The sequence below is a fragment of the Diaphorina citri genome, unplaced genomic scaffold (genome assembly GCF_000475195.1).
Source record: "Diaphorina citri unplaced genomic scaffold, Diaci psyllid genome assembly version 1.1 scaffold119, whole genome shotgun sequence".
In the NCBI taxonomy this organism is placed as follows: domain Eukaryota; kingdom Metazoa; phylum Arthropoda; class Insecta; order Hemiptera; family Psyllidae; genus Diaphorina; species Diaphorina citri.
Window position 1 is genome coordinate 111,091 of NW_007377556.1, and position 9,378 is coordinate 120,468.

The 9,378-nt window shown below is 34.3% G+C and overlaps 1 long non-coding RNA gene across 1 annotated transcript in view; it reads left to right on the forward strand.

The window, feature by feature from the left end:
- The window catches only part of LOC113465510, a 32,443-nt gene extending 30,266 nt beyond the window's left edge, over nucleotides 1–2,177 (forward strand). Inside the window, exon 3 of the long non-coding RNA XR_003390200.1 lies at nucleotides 1,907–2,177. This is a non-coding gene — a long non-coding RNA (uncharacterized LOC113465510). The remainder of the gene's footprint in view (nucleotides 1–1,906) is intronic.
- Nucleotides 2,178–9,378: the final 7,201 nt, after the last annotated feature.

Consider the following 9,378-nt stretch of genomic DNA (forward strand, 5'->3'; position numbering starts at 1 on the left):
ACGACTGAGTCACACCGCTGTTCTGCCCTGACACCCTGATGTACTGTTAGTGTTCATAGCCCTGTGACCATCACCTTCTCGATAATTAATATCTTCCACCAGTTCTACTTCAGGTTCTATCTGCGCTCTCAATAGATTGCCACCATTCTGTTGATAATGTCCCGTGACGAGAGATCACATAAGGTATGTTCTGTGCTATAATCGCATCCACTACGCATGTTGAAGCTGCCACGCATCGTGTCTGAGATTTTTCGTCGCTGTTATCATGATGGTCTCTTTTTAGTCGTTCTATTATTATCTATTTTGAGAACTCTTCGAATATCATTGTGATGACAAATCTTTAACCCTGCCTGACCCTACTTCGATGAGTTAGTTCCAAAATGGGAGAGACACCTGCGGACTTCTATGTGAACTCCAATCTTCATGAGGAATAACTACAACAATCTTAATTAAACATGATAATGACATTATTTGTAGCTATAAACATTGTCCAAAGAGCTATTCAATACATTGTCAACTGTGTTCTGCCGAACATATGTAACTCAAACGAGACGATTAAAAAAAAAGCATCTTAATTCCATGAAATCTTGCTAATGAATAAAACGGGTGCAAAAAATGGCAATAAAAACAAAAACAATTAGAAAAGCCGAACAAAGTAACAAGGATTCAGGAGAAAAAAAAAAAAAAAAAAAAAAAAAAAAAAAAAAAATCACCATGCTTTCATTTCCATTTTTTCTGCTCAGAACAATTTCCCGAGCCTTCATTGTGCCTCTTTAATTTCTCCCTTTGAACTAGATTTTTTTAAGGGGATGATTAAATTATAAAATATAGAATATTCTTGGATTTTTTCTAATTTATTTCTGTTCTCTTACATTTTTTTATAATGTCTTTTCGAAGTTGCACAGAGAATTTTCCTTTTCTTCAAGTCTTCATTCGGGTACCTATTATTATCTTCCTTGTGTTTACCTAGTTCTTCTTAAGATTTTAAGTACCTACAGATATTTTTTCATGAAGTCCTAATTTATTGTTTTGGTTTTTCTTACCACATTCACATCCATCAAAATTTCTTTTCCATTTTGTCTGACCTTCTTTTACAGTATGATCCTTTTGCGACTCGATACTTCTTTTTCTCTGATATCCCTCTTCTTGTTTTTAGCATTTCCTTCTATATTTCCTAGCTTTTCCACTTCACAATGTGCTCCTGTGACCTGTGAAAGTGAAAGGCATAAACAAATCTTCCTTTCTTCTTTACTTCCATTTCCTTTTTAAATATTTTCCCTCTTTCCGTTCTTTCGCCTACGTTTTCTTTTTCTATTGTTCATTTTTACTTTCTATTACTACAGTAGAGCGGAGCTATACTAGTAATGAAAGTATTGCAATCGGTCCAAATTTTCAAAATCGGGAAATGGTTTCTTTACTTCCATTTCCTTTTTAAATATTTTTCCCTCTTTCCGTTCTTTCGCCTACGTTTTCTTTTTCCATTGTTCATTTTTCCGTCTGCTTTTCCCTTTATCATCGCTCTTTCCCTACCTCTTCCTCTTACCTTTCTTTTATTCTTTTCAAATTCGTATTAAAGTTCATTTCCTTCTCCTTATTATCTATTTTTTTTTTTCTTTTCCTTAAACTGTCCGACTTAATGTAATAGAAAGTCGTGTGATGTTCACACCAGATTTTTCCGTCTGCTTTTCCCTTTATCATCGCTCTTTCCCTACCTCTTCCTCTTACCTTTCTTTTATTCTTTTTAAATTCGTATTAAAGTTCATTTCCTTCTCCTTATTATCTATTATTTTTTTCTTTTCCTTTCTTACATAATATTTGTGATAAGCTAAAAGGTTTTAATCCATTGTGTTCGCGGGATATATAAAAAAGCTTTCTCTCCATCCTCTCTTTCTCTTTTCTTTTTCAGTTATTTCTAATATACTGACAGAATGATCGTCCCTGCAAATACAAAAGAACGTAACGTAGCACATGGATGTACCTACAGTACACATTAGGAGTTCCAATTCTGGCACGGGCAAAAATGGACTCCAGACAGAAATAACCGTTGAGAGCGTTCAATCCGCAAACGTCAAGAATCAAAAGTAAGCGAATATACTCGAAAATATGGTTTTATTTTTTGCCGTTCCAACGACTAAAACTTTTTTCCCTCCATTTTCTTTATTTTGTGCTTTAGAAATCCGTCCTGGTATTCTGGTCTATTGTCTGAGTTTTTTTATTATCTCCTTATGCCAAACCTTTCTCTCTCTCTCCCTCCCTTTCTCTATCTCTACTTTGTTCCATCTCCATCTCTTTTTTTTTATTATTTTTAGGAGATAAATTCCACAAATCTACATACCAACCAATACATCGCTCTATTAAAAATTGAAATGAAAATTCGAAATGAAATTCAGTTTTTTTTTTTTTTTTTTAAATGTGTTCGAAAAATCATTTTTATGCCAACAGAGGTAATTACATACATTATATTCTTTACTTTTCTTATGTTTATGGATACTAGTGGACATACCTTGTTAAACCAAGAAGGGAAATTTTTAATCCGACGTATATCTGTGTCAAATTTTGGGTTAAGAACACGTGTCAGAACAATTAGTTGTTGGTGATCATTTACTAATCCATTATAAGCATATCTTACCTACAGGATAAATGGATAAACTGTTTAAACCGTATCAATTATATTTATTATCTTTAGTTTTTCACATCCATATTGAAAGGCACGTTGGAAATCAAATATATATGGGAAATGGGATTTCGATCTACTCTCTGCTCAATACCTTTTTCAGTGTCCTCAGTCAGGATGTAAAAGATGGCCTTAAGCATGGATATAAAGGATAGCCCGAAGAAACACAAAGAGTTCCTACAAACTGCACGCTGCATGGTTCGGACTTAAACATAGGTGAAACATAAACTATAAATCTATTAAAAAGTCATTCCAAACCATTAAAACTATAACGGTTGTTGATGTGAAGAGTTCCTACAAACTGCACGCTGCATAGTTCGGACTTAAACATAGGTGAAACATAAACTATAAATCTATTAAAAAGTCATTCCAAACCATTAAAACTATAACGGTTGTTGATGTGAGGGGAAAAAAAAGAGAGGACAAAATATCAATACCTCCAAAAGGGGTTGCAATGGCGCATTCTATTCTAAACAATAAAATGGTTCGAGAATTCCATATTAAATTTTTGATGCTGTATTAATGTATATTGGAGTATTACAAATGTATTGCTTGTACACTAGGGTATTGGATAATGTATTATGTATTCCTGTGCACTGCATTACACAAACCATCAGAGTGTGGAATAATATGAATCCCTAAAGCCTTGTGATGTTTGCCTACATTATGGTGTGACATTTGTGTTACTTTGATAGATGAATGATCTGTACATTTTGCAAAGGTTTATTACAATTATACAAAATAGCCTGAATAACATCGTATCTATCACTATCTAATATGTTTGTTGTATATAATATGTTGATCGGATGAGAAACCTACGAATAGATCTATCTATCTGCTAAAGATACACATTATTCCATCTATGAACTAGATGAATTGATGGTTGTGTTATTGACAGTTGGAATTGGAAGCATGTTTTCTCCCTCTATTTACATTCTTCTCTAGTGCCTTACCTATTGATATGCCTGGTGGCTACTCCTCGGTGTATTCGTATGTTTACTGTATTGTTAACATTCCTACTTCATACTAGAGTTAACTAGAGTCCTCTTGGGTTCGAATACTTCTAGCGATGTTTTCACAAAATACAGGGTGTGCCATATAAGTTCAATGACAGTTATTACAATCATTTGACTCAAAGCCCTTTAGACTCTTTAAAGCTGCGACCAATTTTGAGCTCACACGTGAAGAAACACATAATGGAATTAACGCTAAGCCTAAACTAGAGCTTAGTGGGCCTGTTATGTAGGCACTACTTAAGCCTGTTGTTTTGTAGGCACTAAGCATGTTATGTAGGTACTGATGTACTAAGAATCTAATATTGCACACTAAACAGTGCTGGATAACGTTTTAAATCTGCTTTTGCTGATATTTTCCGGTCGAAGTTCTTTCATTCGGTAGCTAATGTATTGTTTTCGCCTACGAATAGATCTATCTATATGCTAAAGATACACATTATTCCATCTATGAACTAGATGAATTGATCGTTGTGTTATTGACAGTTGGAATTGGAAGCATATTTTCTCCCTCTATTTACACCTGTCCCAGTAGCGTAGTGCTCAACGTGGTCCCTTGGTAAACAGGAGTGTGCGGGTTCGATCCCAGTCAAAGACACTCGAGCCATGGAATTTTATCCTAGTTTATTCGAGAATTGGACCACCATTTTGATTAGCTCCGATTTTGGTTACGATCAGGTAATGGGGTTTTTCTAAAGGTTAATGTACTTGATCACTCATGATCATAGTTTGAAGCATAGTGAGCACTTACATATGTTAGAAATGTCGGACGATAATATCTTGTACATGTCCTACATATCGTCCGCCCGAAGACGAAGAGGCGTAAGTGGAAAAATCACAATTTTGAGTTATCATGTGTATCGGAAAAATTCTGCTGGAAAAACATATAGGTACGTACATAGCATGCTATAAAAATATTTTAACGAATAGGTAAACATGTACTTTGTGAAGATTGTGCAGTAGAAAGGGCTCAAAAAATAATTTTAAAAACTTAAAAAAACTTATTTCGGCCCTCCTGAAAAATGTGATTTTCGCACTTACGCCACTTCGTGTTTGGGACGACGATATGTACATAAGTATGTACCTTGTTTTACCCTAATGAAGTAGGTAAAAGCGATGAAAATTGAAAAAAGTAGAAAACCTACGTTCTACTGTAGTGAATGCCCCAGATAAAAGTAAAGGTTAATTACAATTATACAAAATAGCCTGAATAACATCGTATCTATCACTATCTAATATGTTTGTTGTATATAATATGTTGATCGGATGAGAATTTATTACAATTATGCAAAATAGCCTGAATAATATCGTATCTATCACTATCTAATATGTTTGTTGTATATAATATGTTGATCGGATGAGAACTGAAATAAAATCAACAGAATAGAGTTGCAAATAGCTATTCATAATTTCATATCCATCAAATATGATGAACTTTTTATGCTCCCCTTTTATCATCCCCTTTTTCTTCTTTCTTCCCTCTTATATCTTGCTTTCCTTTCTATTAAGTTCCTCCTTTTATCTTTCTTCTTCCTTCCGTTCTTCTCCAATATCTTTCTTTCCTCGTTTATCCTCTCTGTTCCTTCCCCTCCTTCTCATTTCTTTCTTATCTTGTTAACGAGTAGTCCCGCGCGATTTGAGCTAAGCAGTTTTGCAGGAAAGCAGCAGCAGAAGTTTTCCAGCTTCTTCTCCAATATCTTTCTTTCCTCGTTTATCCTCTCTGTTCCTTCCCCTCCTTCTCATTTCTTTATCTTGTTAACGAGTAGTCCCGCGCGATTTGAGCTAAGCAGTTTTGCAGGAAAGCAGCAGCAGAAGTTTTCCAGAACCCCTAAAGCGCCCGAGGCTACAAAGGAAAAGAAGGTAATTATACCGTCATGCTGAGGTAGGAAGGAAAACTTTGCAAATTTTCTAAATAAGAAAAATTAGGAAGGATGCTGAGAGGGGAAAAGATAAGGGAAGAGAAAGGAAGGCTGAATTTTCCCTTGGTAAAACTGACGGAGGGAAGAAGGAGAGATTTAGGTGAATGGCTGGTCAGGGTCAGTCTGCATCAAAGTTATTAAGCGAACCTTTTTAGCTAAGTTATTAACTGAAAAAGCTCATAAAGTTCCGGTGAAAGTGAGAAATTAGGGGTGTGGCGAAGTGCTTTGTAAACCTTTACGGTGTAGTTACTTTCTGTGCCCCAAGATGTGAATTAGTTTGAAATCTTACAAAATTTGAATGAATTAGTTTTCTTCTGTTTAATAGCTTTCTTCTGACTCATTCTTATTTCTATGTCGCTGCTGAAAATGGAAGCCCTTTCATTTAAGAATCCAATCCAATGCCTTAGCATTGCCTTGCGCGATTATACAAATACACAACGTTGCAAACTGAGCGCACTTGTACAAACGAATCCAAGTTTTGTTTAAGTTTCACCGTTTTAAACCCTCCCCTCGTCCCCATTCACTAAGCAAACAGCTGAACCAAACCGTTCCCCCCAGCGAAAATTTATTGTAATATAATGGCAAAAAAGTTTTCGAGAAAAAAATTTCCATAGAAAAGTTAATTAAAAACGTAAAGTAAACAGTTTGTGAGTTCTTCGCAAGGAATCGATCATACGAAGCAGCTACGTTACTTAACGCTTCAACAGAGCTTTTTAATAAACCTCCGAGAATCTCAAGTGTTTCAAATAATGATTTCAGTGGCTGACTTGAACGATTGACGTTTCGACGTACTTAATGATACGAACTCTTTATTGCACTGAAATGCACTCCATTTAGCACGATGGGATTAATGGTAAGTATATCACAATGCTCACCTAAAAAATTAAACTTGGCGGGGCGGAGATCTACCGCACTCCGTAATAAATGAAATTTTTCCAGTGAAATAGTGGTGGTGAATTTTGTGGAGGTTTTCTTTGGGGAGTGGCACTTGTTAACTTTTTAACTGTCAGACGTTTAGGGTATTATATTTTCCGTTATTACTTTTGTATACCTACCTAGTATTACTTTAATAACTATGGTGTCAAGTGTCGTCTCTAAACAGATGGAAAAAATAATAATAATAAATAAATGAAAAAATGTCCTCAGACTCCTCAGAGTTTTGAATTCTGGGATTTTTTTCTCCTCTTTTTCAATTAAAACTGATATTACAATAAGTATAGGTACCTAACAGGTAACAGAAGGGATATTATTGCAAATTAAATTAAAGAATAAAAAAAGTTGGAAAATTTTAAAGAATATCTTAATAGTCAGCTTCAGTTATTTAATTAAATAATGGAAAAAATATTAAAATAATAATATTATTCTACAAAATAAGTATCATTACCATAAAAAAATATCTGATGATATTAACTTTAACTGTAACTTCAAACATTTCAAAATTTAAACAAAGAAAATTATGCTTAGAATCAGGGACTTGGGACCGCCATTCCGCAAGCTATAACAAAACAATCCAACCATGATTATGCATAAAATTAGAATAATGGAGTTGAAGTTTATAATAAAGTACCTAGTTGAAATAATGTTTATTGAGGAAATTTCTGCAAGCTCTGAAATATTCGGATCAAATGGGGAGTTTTTTCATTGCTCCCTACTCCTTTGTGGATTCATAGGAAAACCCCATCTTAAAGTTACTTATTACACCGTAATAGTCATAAATTAATACTTAGCATTCAAATAGAATTCCATATTAAATTTTTGATGCTGTATTAATGTATATTGGAGTATTACAAATGTATTGCTTGTACACTAGGGTATTGGATAATGTATTATGTATTCCTGTGCACTGCATTACACAAACCATCAGAGTGTGGAATAATATGAATCCCTAAAGCCTTGTGATGTTTGCCTACATTATGGTGTGACATTTGTGTTACTTTGATAGATAAATGATCTGTACATTTTGCGAAGGTTTATTACAATTATGCAAAATAGCCTGAATAATATCGTATCTATCACTATCTAATATGTTTGTTGTATATAATATGTTGATCGGATGAGAACTGAAATAAAATCAACAGAATAGAGTTGCAAATAGCTATTCATAATTTCATATTTATCAAATATAATGAACTTTTTATGCTCCCCTTTTATCATCCCCTTTTTCTTCTTTCTTCCCGCTTATATCTTGCTTTCCTTTCTATTAAGTTCCTCCTTTTATCTTTCTTCTTCCTTCCCTTCTCCTCCAATATCTTTCTTTCCTCGTTTATCCTCTCTGTTCCTTCCCCTCATTTCTTTCTTATCTTGTTAACGAGTAGTCCCGCGCGATTTGAGCTAAGCAGTTTTGCAGGAAAGCAGCAGCAGAAGTTTTCCAGAACCCCTAAAGCGCCCGAGGCTACAAAGGAAAAGAAGGTAATTATACCGTCATGCTGAGGTAGTCAGGACAGGATAACAATAACAAGCTCTTCCATATAATACGAGCATAATATCAGAGCAGGAGAATGCTTTGAAAGTCTGTAGTCTGTACGGTGCTATGTTTCTTCCATTTCCATGACCTGGAGTACTTGTTCTACTTGGGGTGGGCTTTTACCTCCTTTTTTATTCTGCTCCTCCATAGGTATACCCCTCTATTTAACACATTCTATCTAAAATAAATTTCCAACAGAAAATTAGGTCGGTATATTATTGAAGTCACACTGAAAAAAGGCTGAAGTTTCCTTCTACATGAATTACTTATGAACTGCAATTTTTTAAGCTTTGATTTGACTGACATTGGATTTCACCAAAATCTTTTAATCCCTAAAAGGTCTGTTAAGCTATTAACAGCCTGTTAAGTTCCATTTGATTTGTATATTAGGATTAACAGGTCTGTTAGGCTAACTGGCTGTTAGGAGCTAAAAATAAGGTTGCTCAAACCCACCCTTAGTGGAGAAATTGGTATTTTCTCAAACTACACCACTGCATGGAATTCAACGATAAGATTATTCTCTCCAGAGAAATGCAGCACTGGATATAAAAAGAGTGAATTGTGCCATGGAGTTTATAATTATAAATTAAAGCTTGACATAATTTATTTTATGAGTATTATGACGTTCATTTCCAACGGGGTTACATATCGCGTATCCCGCAGAATACATCCCTAATATCCCTATTGTGTAGAATACCTACGTACATGTAAATATGTAAATTTATCAAGTGAAATAGATACATAATATCACAAACATGAAATAATAGAAATTTGGTGAGCAAAATTTACTGCTGTGAAAGTATTTTCCTTTAATGTTTTTGCTCTTTACCTAATTGTAAATATAGGTGTAAACTCTTTACCTAGCCGTCAAAATACCTATTTAAACCCGAGGATGCGAAAGTTTGATGGAAGTTTACTTAGGTAGGTACTTATTCGTATTGATTTGGTGCTCATTTTATTTTCCGAGTGCAGTAAAAAGTTTGATAGGTTGTAAATAAAGATGTAACTACCTATAGATAGATTGTACCTACAACAGATATACCTACATTCATATAGGTACCTACTAAAACTTAAAGTATTAAGGTAGGTATATTAAAAATGCTGTGAGTTTGCTGTTTTTGCTTCAGTTGGTTTTTTATTTCTTCATTCAGAAACATAAAACTGAAGATTTTACGTAGCTTCGTGCTTTTTCCAAGGTAACAAAATTTAGACGTTAAAGTGTACTTAATAGTTTTCTTCTGTTTAATAGCTTTCTTCTGACTCAATCTTATTTCTATGTCGCTGCTGAAAATGGAAGCCCTTGCATTT